General features: G+C 39.0%; 1 long non-coding RNA gene across 2 annotated transcripts in view; it reads right to left on the bottom strand.

Moving 5' to 3' along the window:
• Positions 1 to 21,230, bottom strand: part of LOC123384124 — a 124,038-nt gene that overhangs the window by 36,467 nt on the left and 66,341 nt on the right. The gene's annotated exons all lie outside the window — the stretch shown is intronic.

Genomic DNA, 21,230 nt, shown 5'->3' with positions numbered 1-21,230 from the left:
TGCTTCAGATTCTGTGTCTCCCTCTCTCTCTGGCCCTCCCCTGTTTGTGCTCTTTCTCTTTCAAAAATGAATAAATGTTTAAAAAAAAAATTAAGAATACTGGAAATCACCCCATCAGAACAGTAACAAGAAAAAGGAATGAAAAAAAAAAAACTGAGGCTAGTTTAAGGGACCTGTGGGATAACATCAAGCCTACTAACATTTGCAGTAAGGAGTCCCAGAAGGAGAAAAGACAGAAAAAGAAGTATCTGAAGAAATATGACTAAAAATTTTCCTAACGTGACAAAGGAAACAGACATCCCACTCCAGGAAGCACAACGTCCCACGTGAGATGGACCCAAAGAGACCCACACCAAGACCCATTATAATCCAAGTGCCCACAGTGAAAGATAAAAGCAGAATGAAAAAAAAACAGCAAAATAAAACACCCCGTTATATACATGGGAACTCCCATAAGACTATCACCTCATTTTTAAGCAGAAACTTTACAGGACAGAAGTGAGGGACACAATATATTCAAAGAGCTGAAAGGAAAAAGAACTTACAACCAGGAATACTCTGGCCAGATTACTACTCAGAATTCAAGAAGAGAGAAGAAATTTCCCAAATAAGCAAAAGCTACAGGGGTTCACCAATACCAAAGTGGCTTCGCCAGAAATGTTAAAGGGACTTCTTTAAATAAAAAAGAGAAAGCCATAACTACGAATGAAAAATTATGGGAAAAAATCTCGCTGGTAAAGGTAAACATATACTAAAAATAGGGACTCGATCACTTGCATACTCAGTATGGAGGTTAGAAGACAGAAGTGGTGACATTGCTAGCCCTACAATAATTAGTCAAGGAGGAGGCAAAGTAGTCACATGTAAGATACGTCAAAATCATAAGAAGTTGGGGGGGGGTGTGGAAATGTAGTGCTTTTAAAATGCATTTAACTTGGGGCACCTGGGTGGCTCAGCCGGTTAAGCGACTGACTCATGATTTCCACTCAGGTCATGATCTCACAGTTTGTGAGCTTGAGCTCTGGGTAGAGCTCTGGTCTGACAGCAAGGAACCTGCTTGGGATTCTCTCTCTCTGTCTCTCTGTCCCCTGTGCCCTCAAAATAAATAAACTTAAAAAAATATTGAAAGTGGACTTAAATGATCATCAACTTAAAATAGATTGCTACATCCACTGGATATTATAAATGAACCTCATGGTAATCACACACCAAATATCTCTAAGAGATAAGCAAAGAATAAACAGAAATCCAAACCTAACACTACGAAAATTACAAAATCACAAATGAACAGAATAAGAAACAACAGAAAAGAAATACAGAAACAAGCAAATGGCAATTGGTACCTATCTATCAGTGATTACTTTAAATGTAAATGCACCAAATGCTTTAATCTAAAGACAAAGGGTGGCTGAATAGATTAAAAATCAAGACCTGTCTAGGTATTAAGGAGGGCACTCACTCACTGGAATGAGCACTGGGTGTTATATGTAAGTGATGAATCATTAACATCTACTCCTGAAGTCACTATTATACTATATGTTAATGAATTAGAATTTAAATAAAAATTTCAAACGACAAAAATATCAAGACCCAACTCTATGCTGACTGCAAAAGACTCACTTCAGATCTAAAGGCACACACAAACTGAAAGTGAGGAGATAGAAAAAGATATTCCATGAAAACAGAAATGAAAAGGAAGGTAGGGTAGCAATACTTGTATCAGACAAAACAGACTTTAAAAAACATTACTGTAAAAAGAGACCAAGAAAGTCATTACAAAATGGTAAAAGGATCAATCCAACACGAAGACCTAACATTTATAAATGTATATGCACCCAACATAGAGGCACTAAGTTCTACAAAACAAATATTAAGAGACCTAGAGAAAGGAACTGACAACAATAGAATAGTCATGAAGTTTTGAGGTGATGGGAGCTTGTGGGGTCCAGAGCCAATGGCAAGAAAGAATTCTTGAAGATGTGTTTGGTGCAAGAAAGTGATTTATTAAAGCATGGGGACAGGAACCATGAGCAGGAAGAGCTGCGCTGGGGTCATGACGGGAACTCATTATATACCCTTAGGTTGGGAGGGGGTCAGAGATAGAGTTAGTCTCCAAGGAATTCTGGAAGCAAGTTTCTAGGACCTTGAGGGGCTAACTGTTGCTAGGGAAACACCTTTCATCACCATTTAATGAAACCTCAGTCATGAAAGCCCTCAGATGTATTGGGGTGGGGGTGGGAGGCATAAGTGTGGAGCATGACTGCCAGCAGATATCCTAGGGCAGTTGAGATGAAGGAAGCCGATTCACAGGATCCTAGAGGTTGGGACAATATTCTGCCAAAGTTCTCTTTGCCCCTAGCAAAGTATCATCATAGAGCCAACAGCTCCTAAAGGGGGTCCCTCTGCCAGTTTTAAGGACTTGTCAATGGGCTGTAGGCAGTAAGGAAATTTAGTTTTTCATTTGCCTTAGTTTCCCACATTACGATGGCAAGCACTTAAATCCCTTTCCTTTGTTCTTGGGTAGTCAAGAGTGTCCAAGGAATATCACACATATTCCATGGGGGGTGGGCGGCGGGAATGTGTGCCAGCCTGTATCTTGCCCTCAGCTTGCCACATGCTCCCCCCACAATAGCAGGGGACTTTATTACCCCATGTACACAAATGGATGTATTACCCAGACAGAAAATCAATAAGGAAGCACTGGCCTTAAAAGACACATTAGACCAGATAGACTCAATAGATATATACCAAACATTGCATCCCAAAGAGGCATACACATGTTTTTCCACTACCTATAGATCATTCTCCAGAAAGCAATCACATGTTAAGCCACAGAGGAAGTCTCAATTAATTGAAAAAGACTGAAATCATATCAAGCATCTTTTTCAAATATAATAATATGAAATCAATTATTAAAAAAAACAAAAACAAAAACACTGGGGGCGCCTGGGTGGCTCAGTCGGTTAAGCGTCCGACTTCAGCTCGGGTCATGATCTCACAGTCCGTGAGCTCAAGCCCCGTGTCAGGCTCTGTGCTGACAGCTCAGAGCCTGGAACCTGCTTCAGATTCTGTATCTCCCTCTCTCTCTGCCCCTCCCCTGCTCATGCTCTGTCTCTGTTTCAAAAATAAACAAAAACATTTAAAAAATTAAAAAAACAAAAAAAACCCTAAAACACTGGGAAAACACAAACATGTGGAGGCTAAACAACAAACTAGTAAACAACCAATGTTGTCAACACAGAAATTTAAGAGGAAGTTTAAAAAAATACTTTGAGGTAAATCTATGGGGATTTACCTCCAAATCTATGGGATGCAACAAAAGAAGTCCTAAGAGGTCTGTAGAGTGATACAGTCCTATCTCAAGAAACAAAAGAAATTTCCAAGCAACAATCTAACAGTATACCTCAAGAAACTAAAAACACAACAAAGCCTAAAGCTAGTAGAAAGTAGGTAATAATTGAGAGCAGACCAGAAATTCCTGAAACACAAAATAGAAATAACTGAAATACATAATAGGAGAATAGAAGACATCAGCTTAAGGTAAAAGCTGGTTCTTTGAAAAGATAAACAAAAATGATACACTTTTAGCTGGACCCATCCAGGAGAGAAGACAGAGGGTCCACACAAGTAAGATCAAAAATCAAAGAGAAGTTATAAGCAATATTACAGAAATACAAAGGATAAGAGATTACTACAAACAATTGCATTCTAACAAATTAAAGCACCTAGAAGAAATTCATACATTTATAGAAACATACAATCCTGCAAGGCTGAATCAGGAGGAAATAAGACATCTGAGCAGACCTATTACTTGTAATGAACTTGAGTCAATAATCAAAAAACTCACAACAAAACAAAAGTCCAGACCACACAGTTTCAGAAGCAAATCTACCAATATTAAAGAAGAGTTAGGGGTGGCTGGGTGCTCAGTCAATTAAGTATCTGACCCCGGCTTATGTCATGATCTCACAGTTCATGAGATTGAGCCTCCTGTGGGGCTCTGTGATGACAATGCAGAGCCTGCTTGGGATTCTCTCTGCCTTTCTCTCTACCCGTCCCCCTCCTCTCAAAATAAATAAGCATTAAAAGAAGGTTAATACCCATATTCCTCGAAGTATTCCAAAAAATTTGAAGAAAGAATACTTCCAAACTCATTCTAGGAGGCCAACATTATCCTTATACCAAAGCCAGACAAATACACTACAAAAAAAAAAAAAATCGCCAGCCAATATACTTGATGAATATTGATACAAAAAAACCCTCAAGAAAATATTAGCACAGTGAACTCAACAATTCAGTTAAAGGGTCATGCACCATGATCTCTAGTGGGATTTATTTCAGGGCTGCAAGTGTGGTTCAGTATTCATCAAACAATCTATTTGACACACCACATTAAAAAAGAGGATAAAAATCACAGGATCATCTCAACAGATGCAGAAAAAGCATTTGATAAAATCTAACGTCCATTTATGATAAAAAAAAAAAGTCTCAACACAGTGGGTACAAAAGGAATATACCTCAATATAATCAAGATTATATATTATAAAGCCACAATGTCATATTCGACAGTGAAAACCCAAACATAAAGCTTCTCCTCGAAGATCAGGAACAAGACAGGGATGTTCACTCTCCCCAGTGTTATTCAACACACAAGTCCTAGCATCCACAATCAGACAAGAAAAAGAAATAAAAGGGCATCCAAATTGGAAAAGAAGTAAAACGATCACTATCACAGAAGAGCTGATACTATATATAAAAAAACCCTCAAGTCTCCACCACAAAATTATTAGAATAAGTGAATTCAGGAAAGTTGCAGGATACAAAGTTTACATACGTATGTGGCATTTTTATACGCAAAATAATGAACTATCAGAAAGAGAGATTAAGAAATCAATACCATTCACAATTGCACCAAAAAGAATACAATACTTGGGAATAAATTTAACCAAGGAGGTGAAAGACCCATACACTGAACACTTCAAGAAACTGATGCAAGAACATGAAGACACAAATAAATGGAACGATATTCCATGCTCATGGACTGGAAAAATTATTACTGTCTATTTCCACACTACCAGGATCAATCTACAGATTCAGTGCAATCCCTACCAAAACACCAATGGCATTTTTCACAGAACCAAAACCAATAATCCTAACACTTGTACGTCACTACAAAAGATCCCAATTAGCAAAGCAATCTTGAGAAAGAAGAACAAAGCTCAAGTTATCATGATCCCTGACCTCAAACTATAATATAAAGCTATAGTAATCAAAATAATATGGTACCTGTACAGAAAAAGACATACAGAACAAAACAGCAAGTTGAGAAATAAACTCACATTTATACATACAAATGTGAGCATACATATATACACTTATACATACAAATGTGAGTATACATATATACTCACATTTGTGTCCCAGCAAGAACACACAATGGGGAAAAGGTGGTCTCTTCAACAAACGGTGCTGGGAGAGCTGGGCAACTACATGCAAAAGAATGGAACTAGACTACTTTGTTAAACCTTATGTAGAAAAAAACTGAAAATGGATTCAAGACTTAAATGTGTCTGGATCATTCAGAAGAGAAAGCATGCAAATCTTGATTTGGTCTCAGTGTCATGAGTTCAAGCCCCATGTGGGAATAGAGATTACTTAAATAAAACTTAAAAAAAAGAATACTTAAATGTAAGATCATAAGCCACAAAACTACTAGAAGAAAACAAAGGTAGTAAGGTTTTAGACACTGATCTGAGCAATATTGTTTTGGATCTGTGTCCTCTGGCAAGGGCAACAAAAGCAAAAGTGAGTAACTAGGACCTACGTCAAACTAAAAAGTGTTTGCTTTTGTTTGAAGGAAACCATCAACAAAATGAAAATGCAACCCACAGAATGGAAGATTAAATTTTCAAGGGGTCAATACCCAAAATATATAAAGAACACACAAACTCACTATCAAGAAAAAGAATAACTCAATTAAAAAATGGGCAGAGAACCTGAATAGATGCTTCTCCGAAGAATATATACAGATGGCCAACAACATAAGATGTTTATTATCATTAACCATCAGGGAAATGCAAATCAAATCTATAATGATGAATCACCCTCACACCTGTCAGAATGGCTACTTACCAGAAAGACAAGAATAACAAGAAGTAAGTGTTTGCAAGGGATGTGGAGAAAAGGAAATTCTACTGCACTATTCACTAATAGTGAATTGTTTATTGGGGCAACACAAATTGGGGCAACCACTGTAGAAAACAGTGTGGGGTTTCTTCAAATAATTAAAAATAGAACTACTCTCTGATGTAGCAATTCTACTTCTTAGCAATGATTCAGAGAAAATGGAAACACCAATTTGAAAAGATATGTGCACATTTGTTTATTACAGTACTATTTACAACAGACAAGATAAGGAAGCAACCTGTCAAAAGATAAATGGATCAAGAAGATATGGTGCATTTACATTTATATGTAACATATAAATATATGTTTTAAGTTAATAATTATGTTATATATTTACATTTATATATTTATAATGGATTATGTCTTAGCCATAAGAAGAAGAATGAAATCTTGCCATCTGAGACAACATGGATGGACCTAGAGAATATAATGCTAAGCAAAATAACATCAAAAAAAAAAAAAAGACACATACCATATGATTCACTTATATGGGAAAACTAAAAAACACAACAAAGAACAATAACAACAACAACAACAACAAAACCCAGAGACTCACAGATAGAACAATTTGGAGGTTGCCAAAGGGGAGCGAATAAGAAAATGGTTCCAAGAGGGGAAGGGGATTAGAAGATACAAATATCCAGTTAAAAAATAGACAAGCGAGGTGCCTGGGTGGCTCAGTTGCTTAAGTGTATGACTCTTGATTTCAGCTCCGGTCATAATCTCATGGTTCAGGAGTTCAATCCCCATGTCAGGCTCTGTGCTAACAGCTCAGAGCCTGCTTGGGATTCTCTCCCTCGTCTCTCTGCTTCTCCTCTGCTCTCTCACTCTCTCTCAAAATAAATAAAAAAAAATCAACATTTTAAAAACAAAATAAAATCACGTTGAAAAGTAAAAAATAAACAAGCCACAGGGATACAACGTACAGCATCGTGAACATAGTTAATAATCTATAACAACTTTGTATGGTGACAAATAGCTAGATTTTTGGTGGTGATTATTTCATAATATATATAAATGTTGAGTTAGTATGTTCTATACCTGAGCCTAGTATACGGTATGTCAGCTACACTTGAATAAAAAAGAAAATAAGAATATAGAAGATTTTTGCAGCACAATTAACTATGTTGATGTGATTACCACTTTTGGAAAACTCTACCCAAAAGGAGAATACATATTCTTTTCAAGTGCACACAGAACATTTATCCAAATTGACCTTCTTTTGGATCACACACAAGTCTCATTCATTTTAAATTTTTTTTTTAACGTTTATTTATTTTAAAGACAGAGCATGAATGGGGGAGGGGCAGAGAGAGAGGGAGACACAGAATCGGAAGCAGGCTCCAGGCTCTGAGCCATCAGCCCAGAGCCCGACGCGGGGCTCGAACTCACGGACCGCGAGATCGTGACCTGAGCTGAAGTCGGACGCTTAACCGACTGAGCCACCCAGGCGCCCCAGTCTCATTTATTTTAAGGATTCAAGTCATATGAAGTATATTCTTTCACCAATACAACTGAAAGAGGAATAAGAGAATTTTCCTCTGGAAAATACCCATGTATCTGAAAAGTAAATAACCAAATTATAAACAATCTATGTAGTAAAAAAGAAATTGCAAAGTATTTCAGATGAATGAAGATGATAACAAAATATATCAAAATTTGTGGGATGCTGCTAAAATAGTAAATATGTCCATTGGAAAAGAAGTCAGGGACCAAATCAATGATGGCAATTTCTACCTTAAAAAATTACCTGAAATAAGAAGAAAATAAACAGATTAGACTGGATATCAATGAAACTGAAAATATGAGAATATGAGAGAGAGAAACCAATGAAATATAAAGCTGGCTCTCTGAGAAGATGAAAGAAATTGGTAAAACTCTATCTGGACGCAACAGGAAACAGACAAGAAACCAATGACCAATATAAGGATTGAGAAGGTAAAATCAGGATATATTCCTTAGGTATCCCAAATATAACAAGGGAATATGATAAACAACTATATGCCAAGAAATTAAAAATCTTAGCTGAAACAGATGAATTCTTGGAGAGATCTAAACCACTGAAGAAGAAATAGATAACTTGAAGAAATTCAAGAAATTAAATTTGTAGTTAACAACCTTCAGAAAGAAAACTCCAAGATGAACGGTTACAATGGTGAGTTTTCTCAAATATATAAAGTAATAATATTATTTCTTCACAACTCTTCCTGACAAGTGAAGAGGAGGGAATATTGCACAATTCGTTCTATTTTTTTTTTAATGTTTGTTTATTTTTGCGAGAGATAGAGAGACACAGTGCGAGAGCGGGAGGGGCAGAGAGAGAGACACACACATAGAATGTGATGCAGGCTCCAGGCTCTCAGCTGTCAGCACAGAGCCTGACGTGGGGCTCGGGCCCACAAACTGTGAGATCATGACCTGAGCTGAAGTTGGACGCTCACGCGACGGAGCCACCCAGGGGCCCCAGCACAGTTCATTCTAGAAAGCCGGTTTTACTCTGATACCACAACCAGACAAAGCCATCACAAAGGAGAAAGTAGACTAAAATTCCTCATGACCATAGATGCGAAAATTCTAAGTAAAACTTTTGCCCAGCTGTATTCAGGAATACATAGAAAGATAATACATCATTATTATTTATCCCAGTAATGTAAGGTTTACCAAAATGTAGGAATTCTGACATGGGCTACATGAATAAACCTTGAAAACATTATGCTACGTGAAATAAGCCAGACACAACAGGGCGAGTGTTACATAATTGTATTTATATGAGTATTCAGAGTAGGCAAGTTCACAGGGACAGAAACTAGAGTAGAGATTACCAGGAGCTGAGGGGACTGGTGATTTCTTACTGGGTATAAGCTTCTGCTTGGAATACTGAAATAGTCCTGGAAATGGATTTTGGTAAGAGTTTACAACATTGTCAAAGTACTTAAAACCATTGAATTGTGTATTTAAAAATAGCTAAAATGATAAATTTATGTTATGTGTATCTTAACACATAAAGAAATTAAAAACAAAAAATTTAAAATTCCTTGTAATTTACTATATCAACACTCTCAAAGAATATTATAATCATGTCAACAGACACAGAAAAAGCATTTGACAAAGATTCAATATTTATTTTCAATAAAAACTCTGAGCAAATGAGAAATAGAATGGCACTTGCTTTTTTTTAAATGTTTATTTATTTCCAGAGACAGCGCATGTGGTGCATGTGCACACGGGAGAACAGGGGAGGGGCAGAGAGAGAGAGAGAGAGAGAGAGAGAGAATCCCAAGCAGACTCTGCACAGAGCCTGACAAAAGGCTTGAACTCATGAAATATGAGATCATGACCTGAGCCCAAATCAAGAGTTGGATGCTTAATCAACTGAGCCGCCCAGGCGTGCCTAGAATGATACTTCCTTAGCCTGCTAAAGGGCATCTACAAAACACCTGCAGCTAACATCATTCTTAATGGCAAAAGCTTGTTGTCATGTAAGATCAGGGCAGGTCTGTTCTCACCACTCCTATTCAACGCTGGCCTGGAGGTTTTGTCCAGTACGATAAGGCATCCAGAGGAGAAAGGAAGAACTCAAAATTTTATGTAGAAGACCTGATGGAATCTACAAAAAGAAACTAGAACTAGTAAGTAATGTAGGAAGGCTGCAAGATAGAACATCAATATAAAAAAAAAACCACCATTATGCATGTTAACAATGAAAAATGTGAAATTGAAATGAAAATGCAGTGCCATTGACAGTAACGTTAAAATATGATCGGAACAAATCTGACAAAATATTTGAAATCCCTATCCACTGAAAACTGTAAAATACTGCTAGGAGAAACTGAAGGCAACCTAAATAAATGTTCACTGATTGTAAATGTTCAATATCTTTAAAAATGTAAATTGTCTCAAATTCACCTCATGCATTCAATGCAACCTGTACATCCAGAATCCCAGCAGATGTGTTATAGAAACTTCCAAGTTGATTCTAACATTACTCAATGGGCGCCTCGGTAGCTCAGTCAGTTAAGCATCTGACTTCAGCTCAGGTCATGATCTTGCCGTTTGTGGGTTCAAGCCCCACACTGGGCTCTGTGTTGACACCTCAGAGCCTGGGAGCCTGCTTCAGACTCTGTGTCTCTCTTTCTCTGCCCCTCCCCAATTCGTGCTCTAACTCTTTCTCTCTCTCCAAAAACAAACAAACAAACAAACAACACATTAAAAAGAATTAAAGTTACTCCCAAAATGCATAGGACCAAAAATCATAGCCAAAACATCTCTGAAAAAGGAGGCAAAGTTGGAGGTTCAGTATAGGGAAATAGATCTGTGGAAAGAATAGAGTCCTAAGATAGATCTACATATTTATATAATATGGCATTTGCAAATGGGCAAAGGCAACTGAGTGGAGAATAGATAGTCTTTGAATGAATTATGCTGGAATAATTAGATATCCATGTATTAAATAATGGTTTTCTATCTATATCCCATACTTTCCATAAATATTATTTCAAAATGGACCACAGACCTAAATGCCAACCCTAAACCATAAAACTTCTAGATGCGAACAGAGGAACGAATATTTGTGATGCTGGGTTAGGCAGAGATTTCTTAGATACTACATGAAAAAATGATCATTAAAAACGTCTGGTAAATTGGATTTCATAAGAATTAAAAAAAAAACTTTTGCTCTTTTGAAGATGCTGTTAAGATAACAAAAAGGTAAGGCACAGGGTGGGGAAAAATGTTTTCCAATCACACATCTACTAAAAAACTTGTATCCAAAATAAACAAAGAACTCCGAAAATTTGCAACCCCATTACAATGAGCAAAACATTTAGACACTTCATGAAAAAGATATAGAAATGGGCAATAAGCACATGGAAGCAGGCTCAACATTATTAGTCATTAGGGAAATGCAAATTGTGATTTTATATGTTCCCATAATGGGATACCTGCACACATCTACTGGAATGACTAAAACGGATTGGTCATATTAAGCATTTACAAGAGTGTAAGAGAACTGAAACACTCATAGAATACTGGCGGGTATGTAAAATGATAGTCACTTTGAAAAAACATTTTGGAAGCTTTTAAAATATTAATCATACACCTACCACATGATCCACTCATTTCACTCCTGGATATTTACCCAAGAAAAAGGAGCATGTGTCAGTACAAAGAATTGTGCATGAAACATCGGGGCAGTTTTATTTGTAATAGTAGAAACCCAGAAACAACTGACATGTCCATCAATAGGTCTATGGGTATGCAGTTGATATATGCATGTAATGGAATACTACCCACCGACAGAAAGGAGCAAAATACAGACGTAAATCACTATCGATACAACAGCACAGACGATCCTTTAATTATGCTGAGAAAAGCCAGGCAAAAGAATATATACAGTGTTATTCAGTTTATATAAATGATATGAAAGGCAAACAGATTCACAGTGAGAGAAAGCAGATCAGTGGTTACCTATAAACCAGACTACTCGGACAGATGGGAGACAGGGCTCTGTCACAAAGGGGCTTGAGGAAATTTTTGGACGTGTGGGATGTGTTCAGTGTTTTAACTGGTTGTACTGTTTTCATGGTTGGATACACATATGTCAGGTCCTTCAAACTGTACGCTTTAAATACATGCAGTTTATTCTATGTCAACTACACTACAATATAACTGTTTAAAAGTAAGGTTAGAAAGGGGATGCCTGGGTGGCTCAGTCAGTTAAGGGTCGGGCGCTTGATTTCAGCTCACGTCATGATCTCCCAGTTCGTGAGATTGAACCCTGCGTCTGGCTCTGCGCTGACATCACGGAGCCTATTTAGGATTCTTTCTCTCCCTCACTCTGCCCCACCCCGACCCACTCCTTCTCTCAAAATAAATTAACATGAAAAAAAATAAGGTCGTGAAAGGAAATAGAGCAAATGTACAAGAATACACTGAAGAACAGACAACTATGCATCAAAGAGAAAAAAAAAAAGATGAAAGTAAAAACTAGTGCTTTGAAAAGATAAATAGGTAAACTTTGACCAGGGTGATCATGTACGCAAAGGAGAAAAGATTTTTTTTTAAGCACATAATAGAGAATGGGAAGGGCGAAATCACTTTGTCAATAAAACTGAAAGGACAAAATACACACTTTGGCATCAGATAAAAATAGAAAAATATAACAGAAATTGTAGTGGTGATTGAAGACGTATCCACTTCTGTAATGTGTCCCTGTCCCAAATGATTTTACAGGTAAGTTCTTCCAAACTTTCCAAAGAACAGATAATTCTTACCTTACTGCGATTTTTCCATGAGAAAAAACAAAACAAAACAAAAGACAACAAAAAAACCCACCCAACTTACTAAGTCAAATACATCTTTGATTGCAAAATATGATGAAGATACAACAACAAATTATTAGCCTATTTCTTAAGAATATTTTTGTGAGAATACTAAATAAAAACTGGTTGAATGAAGAAAATGTATTACAAATATATAATAATAGATCTTTGTTCTGAAATATAGGGATAGCCAGAATTCTGAATATTTTTTTTAAATTTTTTTTTCAACGTTTTTCTTTTATTTCTGGGACAGGGAGAGAGAGAGTATGAACGGGGGAGGGGCAGAGAGAGAGGGAGACACAGAATCGGAAACAGGCTCCAGGCTCTGAGCCATAAGCCCAGAGCCTGACGCGGGGCTCGAACTCACAGACCGCGAGATCGTGACCTGGCTGAAGTCGGACGCTTAACCGACTGGGCCACCCAGGCGCCCCCAGAATTCTGAATATTAATTCAAGGTGAAAATTACAAGATTAAAAACAAGCAAAACCTGATGAATTTCAACATCTATTAGGGAATATATGTTGATTAAAATCTATCTACCTGTTATCAATATTTATTGATCCATTGATTGATCAATCAAATGATCGATATCTGGATCAACACAGAAATATTTTCAACTTGAAAATAACAAAGGAACAAAAAGTATAAGATAATATGTGATGGGGAAATCTGAGATGTGATTAAGGTAAAAAATAAGACACTGATTTTCTATCATCACTACTGTTCAAAATAGTGTTGGAAATCCTCTCCATTTAAATAAAGAAAAAAGGAAATAACAACTCTGAGAAATGAAAGAGAAACATAAGTCCCTTAAGAATACTCCATTTTAAAATGTATAGTCTGTATAGCATTTATAAAACTCTACTGAAAATGTTAAATTAATGGAAAGACTTATCATGCAGACATTAATGCTCCCCAAATAGATCTTCAGATTCAATGCAATTTCAATTCAACTCCACCAACTTTTTCTTGTATGTGGGGGTAGGGAGAGGGTTGGGGAGAGGATGTGACAATTTGCGGCTAAAATTTATATAAAATAGAAGAGAGTCATAACAACAGCTTAAAAGAAGAACCAAATGGGGATCTTACTCTGCCAAACGTCAGCACTTATTATGAAGCTATAATCATCAAGATAGTGTCATATGTCATAGGGATACATAAATAAGCTACTGTACGTGAGTAGTGAATCGAGAAGTTTAAAAACCCACATGTAAGGAAATGTCACGTATATGGATACAACCAGTGCTGTAAATGAGAGAAGAAAGGATGTGTTAGGAAAGTTATTTTTTAGTACAGAACAACATGAAGTTGGGTCTCTATCTCACACTATACCTAAATATCAAGTCCAGATGGTTTTAAGACCTTAAACATCCTTACAACAAATTTAGACAAAGCAAGCAATCAGAAAAAAGTCTACAAAAGACACCAACAGTCATTTCACAGGAAAAGGAAACATCAATGACGATAACAACATAGAAGGATGCTCGTTTGTTGCCAGAAAAAAAAAAAAAACGCAAATTAAAATTTCAAGGAGATACTACTTCACACAGTCATTGGGCCAAAGTCAACAAGCCGACAAAACCATCAACTGTTGCTGAGGATGTAGAACAAGAATATTGGAAACAACACACCTACTTGGGGAAACGCTAAGGTACTAACAAAATTGAATATGAACATTCCCAGAAATCTAGAAATCCTGCTCATGGAACGTACTCTAGAGCAAAATCTAGAAAAAATGTGCACCCAGAACCACATAAAAGTATGTTTATGGCAGCAGCATTGCCTGTAATGGAAACAACCCACAGGCCCATCAATCATAGGATGGAAAATTTAATTGTTGTATATAAATAGGAAATCTGTAAACGAAATGATAGTGAATGAACCACGTCAAGTGGGATTCTCAGGGACACGGTGTTCAACAAGGAAAGCAAGTAAATGAAGAATGAGTGCGGTATGATTTCTTTTTTATTAAGATTCCAAACAGCCAAAAATAACAGTATTTTGTTTAGGCGATATGGTAAACCCATGGATGCAAAAAGGATAAACAACAGGTTTATGGTTTCCTCTAAGGGGAAAGAATGTGAGGAGTAGGACTGGGGACAGATACAGAAGGAGGTTCAATGGTTCTGGCAAAATTCTACTGATTTCACTTCGGGGCAAGTGTATAAGTGTTTTATTTTATTGTCACACCGATTGTCACAAATTGTATGACGTGTCCGGTCTGGTTACCTGCGTGGCAGCTACTTGAGTTTTTGATCCTTGCCATAAATCCTGTCTTATAGGTTACCTTTTCAAGGATGAGCCCATCTGAACAGGCAACAAGTATTTGAGCATTTTGAAATTTCAGTAAGTGGGGAAATTAGCACGAAAGCGGACGTGTGACACAGACTTAAATGTATAAGACTTAGAAAAACCAAGCCTTTGCCACTGCTCGGCCTTGCCAAACTCCTGGTAGCTATCATAGCCATCTTTTATTTCCTCCTGAGCCCAAAGTGGCCTGAAAAATGCTCAGTAGCAGACTCCACACACCCGCTCACCATTCATCAGCGTTGACAAGTAAGATACGACCTATTTGCAAGCCCGATTATTGAGTTTAATGTCCTTAGCCACATCCATGCCAATGGGTTCCGGACGGCCAATCAGTCCATTCATAAAAGCTTGGAAAAGGTACTTTTCCGATCAGGTGATCAACACCAGGAGGGAAGTCCGTGGGTTTTACCTAAGTCGCCTGACCTATCCTAATTTGAATTTATGTAATGGAAACAAACCTGCTCTTGTGCTAACTCAGCAACTGACTTCCATGCATAATATTTGTCTTGGGCATGAGGATGCGGTTAGGATTTAAAAGAGAAAAATCAAATAAATCAGATTCCTGCGTTTTTTTTTTTTTTTTTCTGGTTCAGGTGAATCAGAGAGGCCTTGTTTAGTCGCTGAAATTCTTTACATGTGACACAATCCTCTTAGCTGGTAGGAAGGTAGGTTTGTATTTTCTGCGATTCACACTTGACGGGAAGAAGGTGGGAGCTGTGAAAGACCACTTGCTTCCTCTTCTGTCATTGGTACAAATAGATGAAATGGGAGCATGATCTCACTCTGAAATATTGAGAAGAAATGGCTGTCTTTACTCTTTTTTACTTGCTTTTTCCTGCGGAGGAAGGGTAGTTCTCTTAAGCCTGACATCCACTGGACTGCAATTCTCTCCTGGAGAGGATTAATGTACTTTTTTTTAAATGTTTACTTATTTTTCAGAGAGAGAGACACACACAGAATGCGAGCAGGGGAAGGGCAGAGAGAGAGGGAGACGCAGAAACCGCAGCAGACTCCAGGCTCTGAGCTGTCAGCACAGAGTCCGACGCGGGGCTCGAACCCACGAACCCTGAGATCATGACCTGAGCTGACACTTAACCGACTGAGTCACCCAGGTGCCCCGAGGGTTAACGTCATAGACTTAGCTATGCACAGGTGGCCTATTTTGGGTATTCTAATCTCAAGTAAGAGTAAGGTAGCGTCATTTACCTTGACCCTCTAGATCCAATGACCCTCTGTAGACCCTCTGCATCCGCATGCAGATCCAAAGTCTAGCCCCTGGGAAAGGACTACACAGGCCATTTGGGCCTTCAGTCTCCACTAAATAATAAAAGCCAGCAAGCATTACCAGTAATAAAACTTACATTTTGACTCATTACCTGACTCTTTTTCTCCCCCTTTAACTGAGTCTGAACACAGAGGAGGAGAGTGTGGTTACTTACATTCCTCAGACTATGGTGTAAGGGGAGGTGAAGGTTAATCTTGGCTCTGATGAGCCGATTAAAATGGACAACTGGTGTAAACCAGTAAGTGCTATCAGAGGAAATACATGGAAGAACTGAAAAATCAACATGCTGATCATATTAAGAATTATATGATCATATTAAGAACAATAAGATCATAATATCTAATATTTATTGAACACTTACTATGTACCAGATGCTGCTTCGGGTGCCTTACAAGAACTGGCTCATTCATTTCACTCAGCGCCACCAGGGAGAGGTTTTTATTGTCTCCATTTTACAGATGCAATAAACACGAATAAGTTAGGCAAGGAGTCAGCAGCCCAAGCTCATCATTTCCTTTTCTTACAGATTATGAACTAAGACATGACATACCGGGTCTAGAGGCTACTGGAACATTTTATAATGTTCTAATACACATTTGGCCGTTCAACTATTCATTCTCCGAGAACTAATCCAGGGCTGGCTAGGCACTGGGGATGCTTACAGATAGTGAAATCTGGCAAAAAGAACAAGATTCTTGTCTTCAAGAATTCAATATGAAGAACCAGGAGGACTTCTTAGATCAATAGCTGATTCCAGGGATAGGGGAGGGAAAATACAAAATTGATCTATACCATCTTGTTTCACCTGAAATTAAGGACGCGCTCAGAAAACAAAAGAGTAGGTAGCCGGCCAAAAGGACACAGCAGTCAGACTGCAAGTGTTCCCAAAGCTCAAAAACAGAATCTTTTGAGTAAGACCTGAAACTGTAAAACTCCTAAAGAGAGTGGATAAGCGGGGCGCCTGGGTGGCTCAGTCGGTTGGGCGCCCGACTTCGGCTCAGGTCACGATCTCACCGTCTGTGAGTTCAAGCCCCGTGTCAGGCTCTGTGCTGACGGCTCAGAGCCTGGAGCCTGTTTCAGATTCTGTGTCTCCCTCTCTCTCTGACCTTCCCCCATTCATGCTCTGTCTCTCTCTGTCTCAAAAATGAATAAACGTTAAAAAAAAAAGAGAGTGGATAAGCTCCTGGATATTGGTGTTGGCAATTTTTGTTTTGACTTTCATACTAAAAGCGAAGGCAACAAGTGAAAAACGAAATAACCAAGACTACCTGAAGTTAAAAAGCTTCTGTATGACACAGGAAACCATTAACCAAAGGAAAAGACAACCAAACAAAGAGAACAAATGAGGCGTTAATATCCAAAATTGGCAAAAGAACCAAACTAGCCAATTAAAAAATGGTCAAGGAACCTAGATAGACATTTCTCCACAGAAGACATACACATCGTCAACGGGTCCATGAAAAGGTGCTCCACATCATTAATTGTTAAGAAGATGCAAATCAAAAGCACAATGAAATATCACCTGTCTCACACGGTTGTTATCAGAAAGACAAGAAATAACAAGTGTTGGTGAGGATGGAGAGAAAAGGGAACCCCTGTGTACTGTTGGTGGGAATGTGCACTGGTACAGTCATCAGAGAAAACAGTATGGAGGTTCCTCAAGAAAAGAACAACAGAATTATCAAATGATCCGGCAGTCCCATACCTGGGCATGTATCCAAAGGAAACAAAAGCATTATTTTGAACTGACGTCTGCACTCTCACGTTCATAGCATCATTATTTACCATACCCAAATGATACAAACAGTCTGTGTCTGATGATGGATGAATGGATAAAGAACGTGTGGGATTAATATATATATTAATTTTATATATACATAAAATTCGGCCTTAAAACCAAAGAAGAGTTCCAGTTCAACATGGCAAGATTCTGAGCTCAGCATATAGATACAGATGCAACAATTTCCTCTAAAGAAAGACAAATTAAAAATTAGCTGAGTAATTGCTACACATTCAAGAAAAGCGAAGAAACCTACATTGAGGGGAAAGAGAAGTTGACATACAATCTTTCCATAAATCTGATCCCTGGTGCAGTGTCTTACAACATAGAGGGAATCCAAAGCCCAGAGCTTCTCCTGAAAAGTGAAAAGCTTGGACCCCACATCAGTCACCCCAGCTTTTAAGATGTGCATCTGCGAGATCAGCCGCTGAAACATGCAGCTTTGAAAACCGATGGGACTCATACCCACAAGAACCACAAGACTATATACCAAATGGACAAAGGGCTATTAGGAGCCTTGTGTGCTTGGACTTACTCACATCAGGGACCAGCACAGAGACAGCTGATTGAGGCAGGCCTAGATTTTGTTAAAGACGCTTACTTGTTCATCAGACTGAGAAACAGGTATCTAATAACACACCTCTAGGAGCCCGCTAGGGTACTCTCTGGGCACAAAGGCTTGGGGCTGCCATCTTTGAGCTCTCCCTAGCTGGCTCTGGCTAGCCAGTATTTCCTGGAAAGGAGCTTGTGCCCTCCTCTGGTGTTGCAATTTTTGTGACTGCCGCCAGGGATACCTCTGTAAGCACCTGTTTCTGGTGATCACTGGGGCTTATGCTCGAGGGTCCCACAGGACTGTAACAAATGGAGAGAGAGCTCTTCAAAGGCTACCATCCTGAGAACACAGAAAGAGACAACATTCCAAGGAGCCCTGTCTTTCTGTGAAGGAAGCCTATCAGCTTATCTTTGCAGAATCAGCACAAGAAGCAAGCTTCTAATTAAACACACATCTAAGGGCTGGCTATAATCCTTTCCAGAGATCTCAGAGAACAGGGGCTAGCTTTGCGCTCTTGTTCTGCTATGCTCCCGAGCACCACTATCTCCCAGAAGAGGAGCTTTGTCATGCATCTGGACACTAGTTTTTGTGGCTGCTGCCCTGGGGATGCCTCTTCATTACTTGGCTCTGGTGGCCAAATGTGCAGTCTTTGATCCTACAAGACTTTAACAACTGGAAGAACACTTCATAGCTGGCTACCATCCCCAGGGAACTGCACAGACAGCAGAGTGAAACACATTCCCAAGTTCTCTGTCAAAGAGGTCTATTTGCTCGTTCCGGAGCTCCGGCCAGAAGGGCAGAAGATCTGGTTTGGCACGTATCCAGGGGCCCACAGAAGATCTCTAAGGGGATGGAAGATGACGGTCATCATCTCTGCACCCTCCCACTTTCTTGATTCAGCTTGCCAGTATCCCCCAGAAGGGAGCTTGTACCCTCCTAGAGTGTCCCAATTCTTGTGGTTGCAGAATAGGAGGCCACCTCTAGGTTATCTGGCTTTGGTGGCTCGTGGGGCTTCTGTTTGCATGTCCCACAAGGCTAACCAATGGAGAAAGAGCTCTCAACTGGCTAGCACCCCCAGGACACAAAGGGACAAAAGACTGAGCATCCAGTCTTTCTGTGAAAGAGGACTGTTAGCTTATCTGCATAGCTGAATCCAGAGGGGCAGGCTTTTAACCAAACACACATGGAAGGGCCCATGGTAATATTCTGGAGGCCGCAAAGAGCAACAGTTATCTTTGCATTTTCCCTCTGCTACCTCCAGAGCACCAGTATCTCCTGGAGTAGAGCTATGTGGTGTCCTGTTTTTTTTGTGGCTACTGCTCAGAGGTTGCCCCTTGCATACTTTGAAAGTTGTGATCTAGGGGCGCCTGGGTGGCTCAGTCAGTTAAAGCTCTGTTAAGCATCTGGTTTCGGCTCAGGTCATGATCTCACAGCCTGCAGCTTCAGGCCCCACATCGGGCTCTGTGCTGACAGCCTGGAGCCTGGAGACTACTTTGGATTCTGTGTCTCCCTCTGTCTCTGTCCCTCCCCTGCTCGCACTCTGTCTCTCTCTCTCTCTTGAAAATGAATAACCATTAAAAAAACAAAAAAACAAGTCACTACCTGAGGGTCTGGTTTCCAATCAGCCTGAATGTAGGGAATGATATCCTCCCTTTGGGACATTCACATGCAATGGCATGCCCTCAACTGGGATTTACTAAAAACAGAATAAACTTCTTAGATATTCATAAAGGTTTGAGAGGCCACAAAGAAGCAGGGCGGGGTTGAACTGTAAGTTTCATCTCCCACATGAAGCTACTCCTTCATGACAGAAAGAGGTGGTTGTTTTTTTTCATGCATAGAAACCAACACAGAGAGCCAAGAAAAACAAACAAACAAAAACAAACCAAAAAACAAGGGAACATGTTTCAAATAAAAAAACTAGATAAAATCTTAGGAAAAAAAATCTTAATAAAATGGAAACAAGTTTTTCACCCAATAAAGAGTTCAAAGGGCGGGGGGCGGGGGGGTGGGAAGGATGAACATAGTGAGAATTCAAACCAACAGATAGAAAATATAAGGAAGTACCAAAAAGAGGTCAAAGAGCTGAAGACTACAGTAACTAAACTGAAAAATACTCTACAGGGCTTCAATAGCAGAATACATGAAGCAAAAGACAGGATCAGTGAAGTCAAAGAGCAGTGGAACTCATCCAATCAGATCAAGGGGGAAAAAAAAAAGAAAAGAAAGAAAAAAAAAAAAACCAAAGATAGCTTAAGCAACTTATGAGACAATATCAAGCAGAATAATGTTCATACTATACAGGCTATGAAGGAGAAGAGAAAAAGGGGCAGAAAACTTATTTGGTGAAATAATGGCTGAAAATTTCCCTAACCTGGGGAAGAAAACAGACATTCAGATACAGTAAGTCCAGAGAAGTCCCAAGAAGATAAATCCAAAAAGACCCACACCAAGACACGTTCGAATTAAAATTTAAAAAGTTAAAGACAAAGAGAATCTTAAAAACAGTAAGAGAAAAATAACCCCCATAAGACTGTCAGCAGAAACTTTGCAGACCAGGGGTGCTTGGGTGCCTCAGTTGGTTGAGCATCTGTCTGACTTTAGCTCAGGTCATGATCTCTTGGTTAGTGGGTTCAAGCCCCATGTGGGGCTTTTGGCTGATAACACGAAACCTGCTTCTGATTTTCTGACTCCCTCTCTCCCTACCCCTCCTCTGCTCATGCTGTCTCTGTCAAAAATAAACATTAAAAAAAAGAAACTGCAGGGGCGCCTGGGTGGCGCAGTCGGTTAAGCGTC

This window comes from Felis catus, chromosome A2, assembly GCF_018350175.1.
Source record: "Felis catus isolate Fca126 chromosome A2, F.catus_Fca126_mat1.0, whole genome shotgun sequence".
Classification (NCBI taxonomy): domain Eukaryota; kingdom Metazoa; phylum Chordata; class Mammalia; order Carnivora; family Felidae; genus Felis; species Felis catus.
The sequence above is the reverse complement of the archived record's forward strand: the minus strand, read 5'-3'. Positions and strand labels throughout refer to the sequence as shown.